The 12,419-nt window shown below is 49.6% G+C and overlaps 1 protein-coding gene and 1 pseudogene across 1 annotated transcript in view; both read left to right on the forward strand.

Moving 5' to 3' along the window:
- The window catches only part of LOC112623571 (UL16-binding protein 3-like), a 170,391-nt gene that overhangs the window by 127,217 nt on the left and 30,755 nt on the right, over positions 1–12,419 (forward strand). The window lies entirely within an intron of this gene.
- LOC112622135 lies at positions 90–6,823 on the forward strand (annotated as a pseudogene).

Here is a 12,419-nt window from a genome sequence, read left to right on the forward strand (position 1 = left end):
CGGGGTCGGGGAGGGGACGAAAAGAAGCTCCTGGCCAGACCCGTGGACCCAAAGTACAGGGGGAAGTTCAAAGGCAGGGAGCCCTGGAAATGCTGGAGGGTTTGTGTGGTGGAGGGCCGGTGAGAACAGAGCATCTCTGTTTGTCTGGGATGTCTGTGCTGGCGTTTCCGCGAGATCCCCAACCTCACCTTTGGTCATGCCTATGTCCTGGTAGTTCAGGCTGCTTCCGCCCCAGGGCGCAGTGGAGGTGCCGGCCTCACCAGAGAGTCCCGCTGTGCCCTCCGGGGTGGGGGGCCCTCCAATCCTCTCGTCCCTCCCATCCTCCTGCTGTTATAGGAGATAAGAAAGAACTTATCAGGTAGATAGGGTAAAAAGAGCCCCAGGCAAAAAATTTTCCTTCTATCAAAAAGCAGCTCAGAAATTGCTCCCTTTCTAACCTCAAGCAGTTCAAAGAAATCACTTGTCTTCTAACGAAGAGTATCCTAGAAGATCAGTAAAACACAGATAAGGAACCGGGGCACAGAACTACCCCCTGCGAGGGCGCCGCCCACCAGCAGCCTCAAGCAGTCAGGCAGGGGATCCGCGCTGGAGCCTCGCTGTGGGAGCCCCAAGGACCCCAGCTGTAAGGTCACTTCTCCGCAGCAGCCCCGTGTAAAGTCCTCCCAGCCCCCCGCACCAGGCTGTAGGAGGAAACCATCAGCTGTCTCTGATTTCCCATTTCCTCAAGCCCGGAGACAAACATTGTCTCCTGAGGCGATGGGTGGAGTCCTCACACGTCTTCCAAAGGCGGTTCCGCCCCGCAGGTACCCGCCAGGCGCCTAGTACCTCCCGGTGGGACATCGGTGGCAGCCGGGCGCCACCTGTGGGGCATCACTCAGGCAGGACCCGGCCCGAGCTCGAGCGATGCAGGCGCCACGGGAGGAGCGCGCGGAACCGGGAGGGACTAGGCGGGGCGAAACTGAAACCACCCGCAACGAACTTTGACGAAAGCCTTTTGCAGCTGAAATCCGCAAATGCCTTTAATATCCTCCCTGAGGCGCGCAAGAGACAAAAATGACTTTAGAGCGACCCCGACCCTATTTTACCACCCACAGACACACAAAAACGAACACAGCAAAAGTAGAAAACCCAATCCTTGCTCTTTGTGAGACACGCATTTAAGAACATAAAGAAGCAGCGCTCAAGGGGGAGGAAATATTTGCAAAACAATGAAGTGAAATGATCTCCTGGGAAAGATGGGAAGCAGAAGAAAGGCGGAGTGAAACTTCATGGAGTTTCTCCGCGCTTCGGCTCCACCCAGGAGACCAAAGCCCGGGACCGCTCAGCGGTAGGCTCAGACGTTTCCCCCGCGCGGTGAACAGCGGTGTCCTCTGCATTCCGTCGCCAAGTCCCGGTACCAAAGGCGCTGGCTGAGGGCCCCACGTTCCTTCATTGCATCCTGGCTCTGCTTCTGCTGCGGAACTGTCCCTGGACCGCGCGGGACGGTGAGTTCCAGTAATGGGTCGGAGAAAGAGGAGAGGGCGTCGCGGAGGACGGATCTTTGTGACCGCGCCGCGCCCTTCTCAATTCCCCGGGCAAGGCTCCTTCTGCCTCTGTCGCGTCCCTGGGGTTGATTCTCCCTGCCTGAGAAAACAGAGTGGCATAAGCGAGGTCAGAAACTAAGCGCAGTAAAACAGCTCGTTGTCTGGGATAAATGCCAAAATTCTTGGTCTGGCGGCCAAGGAAATCAAGGATCGGGACGAACACCCACAGAGTGAGATAGGAGCAGGAGTTTAATAGGCGAAAGGAAAGAACAGCTCTCTGTCACAGAGAGGCCCATGTGGCCCGAAGAGCCGGTTAGGACCAGATGTGCCACCTGAATAGGGCAGTCACTAGCAGCCCCCACCCCATTCTTAATCATGCAGGCAAGCTCTTTGTGCGGCTCTGCGCTACTTACCTGCCTGTGATAAAAGGGGATGGTGAGTTTCTGTGCCTGTTCCCAGGCACCTTCTTGCAGCTGCAGGCATCCCCACCCTGTGCACGCTTCCGGCTTCCCTATCTCAGTGTGCCTAAAGAAACGGACAGGGGCCAGGCGCCATGGTTCACCTTTGTAATCCCAGAACTTTGGGAAGCCGAGGGGGGTGGATCAACTGAAGTTAGGAGTTCGAGATCAGCCTGGCCAACATGGCGAAACCCCGTCTCTACTAAAAATACAAAAATTAGCTGGCCGTGGTCACGTTCGCCTGTAATCCCACCTACTTGGGAGGCCGAGGCAGGAAAATCACTTGAACCCGGGAGACAGAGGTTGTGGGATGAGCTGAGATCAGGCCATTGCACTCCAGCCTGGGCGACAAGGGCAAGACTCCGTCAAAAAAAGAATAAAAACAAAAAACAAAAAGCAAACAAACAAACAAAAATTTAAAAAAAAGGAAGAAGGGAAATGGACAGGAATATGCTCACTGAGCCCCACTGTTTTTGCAGGGACCCATCCTATGTATGTGAAGTTCGATCATTATCCAGGTAGTTCCTCCTTCTGTGCCTAAGCTGCTTATCTGTGTTTTACAGCCTGATCTTCTAGGCTGCTCTTTGTTAGAAGACAAGTGATTTCTTTAAACTGCTTGAGGTTAGAAAGGGAGCAGTTTCTGAGCTGCTTTTTGTTAGAAGGAAAGTTTTTTGCTGGGGACTCTCTTTACCCTGTCTACCTGAATTTCTTTCTTTCTTATTTCCTATAATAGCAGGAGGATGGGAGGGATGAGAGTTTCGGAGGGGGCCAGAGGGCACAGGTGGGACTCTCTGGTGAGGCTGGCACCTCCACCGTGCCCTAGGGCAGAAGGAGCCTGAGCTACCAGGACACAGGCATGACCAGAGGTGAGGGAGGGGATCTCGCAGAAACGGGAGCACAGACATCCCAGACAAACAGAGATGCTGTCTTCTCACTGGCCCTCCACCACACAAACCCTCCAGCACTTCCAGGGCTCCCTGCCCTTAAACTTTGCCCTGCACTTTGCTGCACTCACCTGCAACCAGGGGCTCACCAGACACTTCCCTCCCAATCGCCTCACCACCCACTGCCACCAAACAGGTCACATCCTTTTACCTTCAATCTCAGCCCAGCCCTCTCACCCCACAGGCCTCCCTCACCTCCCCATCCATGAGGGTGTTCTCACCACCTCTCCCACCAACTGGCACCTTCTCCCCCTTGCTGAATACACACCCACACACCCCAGAACCTGTGCAGGGGGAATGGGAAGTACCATTCCCCACAGGATGACCATGGGAATGCAGGTGAGTAGAGACACCCACTTCTGCCCTTGGACCAAGACCTGCCTATTCTTCCTATTCAGGAGCCAGCGTCATATAGCATGGTAGGCTGGAGGTGGCAAACCCTTTCTAGAAAAGGAAGGCAGGAGACACTTTGGTCTTTTCAGGGCATGGGTTCTCTGTCTCTGTGTCAAGTCCTATCCGTTTGTAGAGCAACAGCAGGCCAGGACAACCTGAAAATAAAAGAGGGAACAGAATTGGACACTATCCTACGTTACTGACCCCAGATGAGTATACACAGAGTGACACAACAGTGGATGGACCATCCCCTAGGGTGGCATCTCCAGATGGGGTCTCAGGTGCAACTCCAAAAGTCAGAACCAGTTCTGCCCTGCCTGTGGCTTCTGGGTGGTGTGGATGTGATGGGAGTCAGGTTCCCATGGTTCGGGGTCTACTCTCCCTTCTTTTGCTGCTGAGTGGTATCTGTGGTCCACCAGGGCCATCAGGGACCCTCCCTGAAGCCTCAGTTGTGATCTGAGGGTGAGAGGGTGCAGCCATGTGGTGTCCTGGGGATTGGGGCCAATTTCTTGTGCAGCTTCTTGGTTCCCTGTGGCCCTACTCCTGCCCATCCCAGGAGAACCACATGCCTCTTCTCACTGCTGGGCCTATCTTCTTAATGACCTAGAGGGTGAGGAGCGCATCTGTAATGGACAGCTCTGAGGCTACATGGTCACTGCCCTCTTATGGCTAAAGGCCATCTCTGCCAAGGCACGGTACTCTACACGAGCCACTTTTTAATGTGTGAAGATTTCCCTGCTGTGCGTGGCATTGCCTTGCCTCTGAACATTCACATGGAATCTCTGTTGTGATTCACCAATTACACATTGTAACCACATGTACCTCTAGGATCTTAGGGGGCCTTGGGTCACTGGGCACTTAAGGCAGGTCCAGCCTCGGTCATCATTCATGGATTGTCTATGGCTGCTTTTGAGCTACACCAGCAGCACTGAGTAGTCACAATGGAGAATATATTCCCTGCACACCTTTACATGTTTACAAAATTGCCCTTCACAGCAAACTCTAGTGGCCATAAATATATTTGGAGAAGGTCAAAAAGAATCATTCCACTTGCAGTGGGGTTAAAGGGTCCTTCCTCACTGGAAACTGGTGTCTTCTTCTAGTCATGGGTTCATGGTCTGAGAAGTGACTTAATTCTGCAAATTGGGCAAAGCAGCCTTGTTCTTGATGGAGTGGCTGCTTTCAGCCTCCTGGTCATCCATCATTTATTTTATCTGTGTTTGTTGTGATTATTTAAATCCAGCAGTACCTGGGTTGGGTTTCCATCTCTTTTGGATCTTGGACCCCTTTGTTGTATGAGCCATGGGCAAAGCTTTGTATGGCTGAGGTCACTAGCTGGCATTGTGACTTCTCTAATCAATTCCATCATTGCACACTCCTTGCTTCTGACAGTTCACAGCCTCCACCTGGAATCTGTTATTTCAGGATTTTTCATCCCATTACTACTGGGAGTTCATTTTAGGAACAACATCTCCTACCCCCAACCCTGGCCTTCAGCAATAGGCATCCCGAGCTTCATCCCATTCTGGTGCCTTCTCATGGGACCTTCTTTATACGCCAGGTAAACAGGAGTCCTCCAGGCTTCCCATGAGCACAGTGGATGGAAATTGTTCTGAATTTTCACACACAGATCCCTCTGACATGGGCACTTCTCTGAATCTGTGTTCCCTCCCTCTGCTACTGGCCTTAGATATTCAGATTTTCTATTTCTTGCTGTGTGGACCATCCCTTTGCCCAATGTTTCAGGAAGGCATCCTCATAGCAGATAAGCACCATCACCAGGGGCTTTGCCAACATGTTAAATCCTGTGACCATGATAATTAATTCTTCTTTATCCAGCGGGGTTCCATCCTCACTCCATCCTACCATGCACCAGCACCTTCAGGGATGGACCCACACCCTCTCCCACGTCCCACAGTCTACGTGGGCTGCTGCTGAAGATCCTCTGCCATCCAGGCCCTTCCTCCCCTAGCAGGCCTGGCACCTCTCATGTGTTGACCGATGTGGACAGAGGGGCAGTGGGACATGTCTGGGGGCATGTGGTTTCTCAGCGGGCAGAGACCTCCTCCTCTTCCTCCTCCTCTTCCTCCTCCTCCTCCTCCTCTTCCTCCTCCTCCTCCTCTTCCTCCTCCTCTTCCTCCTCCTCCTCCTCCTCTTCCTCCTCCTCCTCCTCCTTGTCCTCATGCAAAGGGTGAGCACTTGCCTTAAACTTGTGGACACCACAGTTCTGAAGGAACACTCCTTCCTGGGCCAGCCCAGCCCTCCAGAGGTGTCCTCTTATTGTCACAGTGTGAAGGAGGGCTAACTAGGGGTCTTTTTCTCCCCACCCACCCCTCACCTGCCTTTCTCCACAGACCCTCACTCTCTATGCTATGATATCACCATCATCCCTAAATTTAGACCTGGACCACAGTGGTGTGCGGTTGAAGGCCAGGTGGATAAAAAGACTTTTCTTCACTATGACTGTGGCAACAAGACAGTCACACCCGTCAGTCCCCTGGGGAAGAAACTAAATGTCACAAAGGCCTGGAAAGCACAGAACCCAGTACTGAGAGAGGTGGTGGACATGCTCACAGAGCAACTGCTTGACATTCAGCTGGAGAATTACACACCCAGGGGTAAGTTTCAGATGGTCCAGGACAGGAGGGAGCAGGTACAGTGGTAGGTTGGAGGCATTTATAGTTTTCACGTAAAAATACAAATGGGGGCTGGGCACCGTGGCTCACGCCTGTAATCTCAGCACTTTGGGAGGCTGAGGTGGGCCGATCACAAGGTCAGGAATTTGAGACAAGACTAATCAACATGGTGAAACCCTGTCTCTACTAAAAATGCAAAAATTAGCCAGGTGTGGCGGCGCACACCTGTAATCCTAGCTACTTGGGAAGCTGAGGCAGGAGGATCGCTTGAACCCAGGAGGCAGAGGCTGCAGTGAGCTGAGGTTGTGCCACTGCATTCCAGCCTGGGCAACAGAGTAAGACTTTGTCTCAAAAAAAAAAAAAAATTACAAATAGGAAGGTCATCTTACCCCTCAAGAGGTCTAGAGGCAAGGCTAAGATGTGGCAGAGAGAGTAAGGCCAGGAAATTGTAAGGGGAACAGGATAGGGGTGCAAAATTTGTCAAGACCAGAGCTGATCTCTCTCTGATGGGGGCAGAACCCCTCACCCTGCAGGCCCGGATGTCTTGTGAGCAAAAAGCCGAAGGACACAGCAGTGGATCTTGGCAGTTCGGTTTCGATGGACAGGTCTTCCTCCTCTTTGACTCAGAGAACAGAATGTGGACAACGGTTCATCCTGGAGCCAGAAAGATGAAAGAAAAGTGGGAGAATGTCAAGGATGTGACCATGTCCTTCCATTACATTTCAATAGGAGACTGCACAAGATGACTTGGGGACTTCTTGATGGGCATGGACAGCACCCTGGAGCCAAGTGCAGGAGGTAACAGAAGAAAGAGAAATGGGGATCTCAAGTGGGTATCCCTGGAGGAGGCTCAGAAGAAAGCGATCTGAGGTAATCCCAAGAGGAGGGGGTTTTGAGTTCCTGGGCACACTCAATTCCTATGGCAGAAGTTCAGGGCTTCATTCCAGAGAAACCAGTTCAGGTACCAGCAAGTAATGTGGAAAGTGAAGAGAAGAGAGTGTCCAGAACGAGGTTTAGAAAGAGCCCAAACCAGGCCGGGCGCGGTGGCTCAAGCCTGTAATCCCAGCACTTTGGGAGGCCGAGACGGGCGGATCACGAGGTCAGGAGATCGAGACCATCCTGGCTAACACAGTGAAACCCCGTCTCTACTAAAAAAATACAAAAAATTAGCCGGGCGAGGTGGCGGGTGCCTGTAGTCCCAGCTACTCGGGAGGCTGAGGCAGGAGAATGGCGTGAACCCGGGAGGCAGAGCTTGCAGTGAGCCGAGATCGCGCCACTGCACTCCAGCCTGGGCGACAGAGCGAGACTCCGCCTCAAAAAAAAAAAAAAGAAAAGAAAGAGCCCAAACCCCTTGGACACATAGGATTCCTGGCCGGGCCCTGGGCTGATGCCCCTGCCATCCCACCTCCATCACACTCCAGATCCTGAGCCAGCTGATGGCTCTGTCTGGAGCAGAGTGGACTCAGAGACCAGGGATATGGTGGCACATGGGGGCGGGTGAGCTGCTGCTGGAATTTCATGCTTACCATTGAGCTCACCAGGAATGGATGGCACAGGCCATGGACAGTCACATTCAGAGTTATGGGTGCCACTTCAAGGTGATGTGGGAAGCTCTCTGATGTGGTACATCAAGGAAATGGTTGGTACAGGCTTCAGGGCCAGGGCTGGGTGCGCAGGGAAAAACCTGCCCCTTAGTGACAGGGGCTGTGAGATGGGGAGTAGTGACTATGGAGGGGTTTCCCAGGACAAATGACCCAGGATTTCTTCAGCAACATAAACCAACACTGTGTATTTTTGGAAGGGTGAACATGTTCCCAAGAAGGCACTGTGAGCATGGTCTCCTTCAAACTGTTTATTCTTGCTGGCAGCATGTCCATCATAATATAAAGTTAGCAGAAAAATATTCCACTAAAGTGCAGTATGTTTTCTATGTTGGTATTACATTTCTGTTTCTATGTCAGACTAGAACATCTGAACTAGCAAAAGATTAAGCAACCCAAATGCTGGATTTAAAAAATGTTAAATCTTTCAAATATATTAATGAGGACTTGTGAAAGACACACAATAAGAAGTACCACATGAATCCAAATCTCTCCACATAGTTTCAAAAATATAGAGATCAAATAATGGGGCAAAGAAAGCACACTGATCTATATTTTCAGTAAAATGAGTAGATAGGAAATGCCTAAATCCATCAGATCCTTGTCTGTAAAAGATAATCGAAACAACTGGTGAATCTTGAGTAGTGTCTGAGCATGAGATGGATGTAATGTATGGATGTGAAATCTGTTTTGGTGATTGTATTGTGCTTATTAGGAGAGCGTCGTGGTTTGTAGGAAGAACACTAAAGTATGGAGCATGAGGTGGCATCATTAAAGATGAGGCATCAGCGTGGCAGCTCGCTCTCAAGTAGTGCAGGCAGAGAAGTTCTCTGGATTCTGCTTGCAAATACTTTGCAATTCTTGGTGGTTTCACATTGGTTTTTTTGTTTGTTTTGTTTTGTTTTACTAGTTGAAAGTGGGAACGTAAGAAAAACATACTTTTAAGAAACTGATGTAAAGAGATGAGTACCTCAATAAATCCACTACGGTTCCTTCTCCTCCAAAGCCAGGGCCTCCAGGTGTTTCCCTCTCACTCTCTGTTCTCTGCTTTGGGCAGCTTCTCCTGCCTTCTCCTCTTCTGGAGGCAACTCCCAGGCCCTTCTAGAGAATGAAGCAGCTCAGTCCAAACAGGAGCTGGGGTCATTCAGGTTCACAGGCCTTGATCCTCACTTGAACGCCGGAGCTGGCAGGAGGCGAATCAGAGCAAAGACTCAGCAACTATTCCGAGATTAGACCAGCTGTCTTAGCTGTGTAGGTATGTGCATGTGGTGTGCATTGTGTGTGTGCATGTGTGTCTGTGTCTGTGTGTGTATGTAGGTTTCCATGGATTTTCTGCCTGAAACTCATGACTATAATAGAAATTTCCCATACATCCTCCCTGTCCCTTCTCACCTCCTGACATCTCTTCCTCTCTGATCCTCTATGGTCAAACTCTCCTGGCCTACTCCTGGTACTATCTTCTTGCCTCCAGGCTTTCTGTTCTGGCGCATCCTCTGGCAAGTATTCCATTTCCCACCAGCTCAGAGGCAGTCATGATTTAAAAGTTGGGCACAAATGTCACCTCTCATTAGGTTAGCCATACCTTCCTTTATTAGGATTCTCTAGAGAAACAGAAGCAACTGTGTGTGTGTGTGTGCACGTGTGTGTGTGTGTGTGTAGGCAGAAAGAGAGACAGAAAGATTTATTATTAGAAATTGCCTCACACCAATATGTGGCTGGCAAGCCCACCATCTGCAGTGTGGGCCACCTGGCTGGAGACCCAGGAGAGCTGATGGGGCAGGTGCAGTCTGCTGGAGAATTTTTTTTTTTTTGACAGGTCAATCTTTTAGATCTTTCAAAACATCCACTAATTAGATCAAGCCCACCTCTGTTACAGCGGTAATCTCCTTTACTCAACATTCACCAATTTAAACATCAATCTCATCCAAATCACCTTCCAGGTTGACACATGACATCACACCTTCCCAGGCTAAATTATTTCCCGCTCCTGTGTCCTGAACCCACAGTGAGAGGACTTCACTGTGTGAGATCAGATTGAATGAAGAAAATGTGGTCCACACACACCATGAAAATCTATGCAGCCATGAAAGACAACAAAATCAAATTCTTTCCAGCATCATGGATGGACCTGGAGGCCATTATCATAAGCGACCTAACACAGAAGTAGAAAACCGCATGCTGCAGGTTCCCATTTACAAGTGGGAGCTAAACACTGAATACACATGAATGTAAAGATGGAGACACTGAAGATCACTAGACAGGGGAGTGGGGAGGGCAACATGGACTGAAGAACCACCTGTTGGGTACCATGCTTACTGGCTGAGTGATGGGATCACTGGGGCCCCAAGCCTCAGCCTCCCACAATTGACCCATGTGACAAACCTGCATGTGTACCCTTTACAATAAGAATTGAAATAAATAATTAATAAGTAAAATAAAATCACATGAGGCCAAAAAATAAAAGAAGAATTAACTGACAGGAGCGAGAGAGAGCTCTGCACTATGAACTCTATCCCTGCTCTAAAAATACCCACTCTTGGTCAGGCTCACACCTGTAATCCCAGCACTTTGGGAGGCCAAGGTGGATGGATCGCAAGGTCAGGAGTTTGAGACCAGCCTGGCCAATATGGTGAAATCCATTTCTACTGGAAATACAAAAAAAAAAAAAAAAAAAACCACAAAAATTAGCCTGGTGTGGTGGCACATGCCTATAATCCCAGCTACTCAGGAGACTGAGGCAGGAGAATTGCTCCAACCCGGGAGGCAGATGCTGCAGTGGGTCAAGATCGCACTACTGCACTCCAGCCTGGGCGACAGAGAGAGACTCTATCTCAAAAAAAAAAAAAAGATACACTCTAGTGATTTAAAATAATTCTAAGGTGTATGATCATAATTGTATAAAAATTACATATGATTGCACCAAAACCCTAACATTAAACACTGTGTGATGGAATATCAGATGATTTCCACCTTGTTCTTTATACCCTTCCTTTTTGTCCCATTTTCAAGTGACATTTTTTGTTTATCCTCAGGCTTCCCCTTCTGCATCCACCACCTCCTTTTTCACTGTCCACCTCAGTCCTTCCTCTGGCCTGAGATTGTGGCTTCCTCAGCACTGAAGGCACAAGAGCTGCATTCAGCCTCAGGATAGAGGAGGACACAGGGCAGGTGGTGGAGGTGGTCTCGCATTGCAGAGGAAACTAACAGAGCCCAATCTCTATCACAGACAGCTGTGTTTCTCCACCAGGTTATCTACAACCAAGACAAACTTGCCCCTTTCCTGATTGTTTTTTTTTTCTCACTCTTTTCAACTCCTTGATGAAAATTCATATTCTTCCTCCTAACATTTATCTCTGCTTCTCGCCTTCACAATATATTCTGGTTTATTGTGCCCAGAAAACACTGGTTCCGCCATGTCCTAAGTCACCATCTAAAGTGTAGTGAACAAATGGGCAACAAAGAGGCCCCTACTCCAATGACTGTCCTTTCATTTATTCACTCACAGGGTAGGTACAGCCTCAGCACTGATAATGGGCTGTGCCATGAATGCTTCCCTGAGGAAAACAGACAAAATCCCTGCTCCAGTGGGGACAGCAGGTGAACATAATGAGCAGGTGTATTCCAGAATGTAGGAAAGTGACAGATGACTTAGGGGGTGGAGAACAAGGATGTGGGAAGGAAGAGAGAGAGGGGGAGGCCCCAGGTCCTCAGTAGTCAGAACAAAAAGGTCTCCTAAGAAGGTGACATGTGAGTCCTGGCTTCATGGAGGTGAGCCTTCCCGCAGGAGGCAGAGCCCGAGAAATGGCCTGCAGTGGTCCAGGGAAAACCCAGAAGGTGCCTCCGTAACATTTTCAAGACAACCCTGAAACAAAAGAAATAACCAAGAATGTATCTATTAAGTAGTTAGGACCAAACAATATATATTTATGACGTAGCAATTTCATCACCGTTTAAGAAAATATTTCACATAAATTGAAAAAGTAGTATGTTTGTGTCATTCCTAAATAATCACAAGTGTTTAGTAATGGACATGTGTACCTACTGGGCACTGAACAACTTCTCAAACCTTGGGAGCCGACTGGACACAGTTGCCATCATTTCCTATTTCATACAGATTTTTACAGGGGTTCTTGTTTTTTAATCGCACCGTCTATTGAAAGCACAGATTGTAAAATTACATCTAAAGCAATGGTGCATAGTCTTAAGGTTGAAACTGTGAAATACCTTGCACTAGCACTTCCTGAGGTGTCCCGCAGATGTGACTGCTCCTCCTTCAAATATTTCAGTAACCCCAGAGTGTTTTCTCACAGTGAGTTTGTGCTGAGTTCCTTGGCACACAGCCTGGGATCCACAGCCATGGGCCAGAGAGAGGACAAAAGAGGCGGTGACATCATGGCGGATGAGGGGTCCATAAAGAGTTCCTTTTTGGGAGAGTTGGGGCAGTTCCTCCCATCCTGCAGATCAAGATGCCCTGAGGGCAAAGAGCAGAGGGGTGCGCTCTGGTGGCCCAGCAGTTCTGCCCCAGGGGAGAGGTTTCTCTTTTGCTGCAGCGAAAACAAACAGGACGCTGCTTCATCCCAGAGCCAAGTTGTTTCAGATGACACAGTGACATCCTACTTGATGGCTTCAGAAATCCTTGGAGAGCTGAGAGACAGCACCTGAGGTGACAGGAGAGTAGGCAGGTTTGGCTGGACATGACAGTTCTCGAGATGACACCCAGTTTCTCCCGTGCGTCTGTGTGTGTGCCTAGATGTGTCTGTGAGTGTGTGTGTGTGTGCATGCACGTGTGTGTGTGTGTGCCTGTGTCTGTATGTGTGCATGTGTTTATGTTTGTTTCTATGAGTGTGTGTGCCAATGTGTGTGT

This window comes from Theropithecus gelada, chromosome 4 (assembly GCF_003255815.1).
Source record: "Theropithecus gelada isolate Dixy chromosome 4, Tgel_1.0, whole genome shotgun sequence".
NCBI classification, from domain to species: Eukaryota; Metazoa; Chordata; class Mammalia; order Primates; family Cercopithecidae; genus Theropithecus; species Theropithecus gelada.